Source organism: Mandrillus leucophaeus, unplaced genomic scaffold (genome assembly GCF_000951045.1).
Source record: "Mandrillus leucophaeus isolate KB7577 unplaced genomic scaffold, Mleu.le_1.0 Scaffold634, whole genome shotgun sequence".
Taxonomy (NCBI): Eukaryota; Metazoa; Chordata; class Mammalia; order Primates; family Cercopithecidae; genus Mandrillus; species Mandrillus leucophaeus.
The window spans coordinates 116948-117578 of record NW_012106853.1 but is presented as its reverse complement, the minus strand read 5'-3'; the positions used below and the strand labels follow the sequence as shown (position 1 = coordinate 117578).

Genomic DNA, 631 nt, shown 5'->3' with positions numbered 1-631 from the left:
CAAACAAACTTTTGAGTGTCTGGAGGCTTCCCTGACAGCCTCCTCCTTCCAAACTCAAATTTCTTTCTCCAGGAAAACCAGCAAAACAGTGGGGGCTCTGGGAAGGCCTTGGGGCAGCAGTGGGGGCAAAAGCAGTAGGGGTACATAGCACCTGACCAAAAGGTTGGTTGGTTGATTTATTTATTTATGAGATGGAGTCTTGCTCTGTCACCCAGGCTGGGGTGCAGTGGCCGGATCTCGGCTCACTGCAAGCTCCGCCTCCTGGGTTCAGGCCATTCTCCTGCCTCAGCCTCCCGAGTAGCTGGGACTACAGGCGCCCGCCACCTCGCATGGCTAGTTTTTTTGTATTTTTTAGTAGAGACGGGGTTTCACCATGTTAGCCAGGATGGTCTCGATCTCCAGACCTCGTGATCCGCCCGTCTCGGCCTCCCAAAGTGCTGGGATGACAGGCTTGAGCCACCGCGCCCGGCCAAAAATTAAAAAATATATATAAAAAAAATGAAATGAAATAATAAAATAAAACAAAATACTAAATGTAACACATAGGCTGGGCCCAGAGGCTCACACCTGTAATCCCAGCACTTTGGGAGACAGAGAAAGAGTCCGTCAATGCAATGGAATGGAATGGAGA

At 49.9% G+C, this 631-nt stretch overlaps 1 protein-coding gene across 1 annotated transcript in view; it reads right to left on the bottom strand.

Annotated features, from left to right (window-relative positions):
* Positions 1–631, bottom strand: part of IL3RA (interleukin 3 receptor, alpha (low affinity)) — a 38974-nt gene that overhangs the window by 26418 nt on the left and 11925 nt on the right. The gene's annotated exons all lie outside the window — the stretch shown is intronic.